General features: G+C 32.3%; 1 long non-coding RNA gene across 1 annotated transcript in view; it reads right to left on the reverse strand.

Annotated features, from left to right (window-relative positions):
- LOC104985525 overlaps window positions 1-474 on the reverse strand; it is a 4,909-nt gene that overhangs the window by 281 nt on the left and 4,154 nt on the right. The gene's annotated exons all lie outside the window — the stretch shown is intronic.

Consider the following 474-nt stretch of genomic DNA (forward strand, 5'->3'; position numbering starts at 1 on the left):
TAAAAACACACTACTCTTCCTAGTTATACAAGAAAAGAAGGACACTGAGTTCAGAACAAATGAAATCAATGGAACCTATCAGAAGGTAGTTTTCAGCAGAAGGCAAAACTGCGTACACATTCAGTAAAATATCTAACAACAAAAAACACCCTAAGAAAAACAAAATACACAAAAACTGAAACAAAATATCCCAAAAAAGCATCATTTAAATGCACTGGTTTGAAATAATATTCCGAATATAGGATAGCTAAACAGTTGTTCTCTCTGTTACTGCTTATGTGAAGTAAATAAAAAGGCCAGTATTACATTTGTTTCTTCTCTACTATGGAAAAGTGTAGACATTTTCATTTGTTCTAAATGGTTGATATGGTGGTTTTAAGTCAGTTAAACATTTGTCCCCTTTTTTACCTGTGGCCCTCATGTAATTCTAAATGTTTCTTTTTACCCTGGAAAGCATTCCAGTTGCTATAATAA

The sequence above is a fragment of the Bison bison genome, unplaced genomic scaffold (genome assembly GCF_000754665.1).
Source record: "Bison bison bison isolate TAMUID 2011002044 unplaced genomic scaffold, Bison_UMD1.0 scf7180017864049, whole genome shotgun sequence".
Lineage (NCBI taxonomy): Eukaryota > Metazoa > Chordata > Mammalia > Artiodactyla > Bovidae > Bison > Bison bison.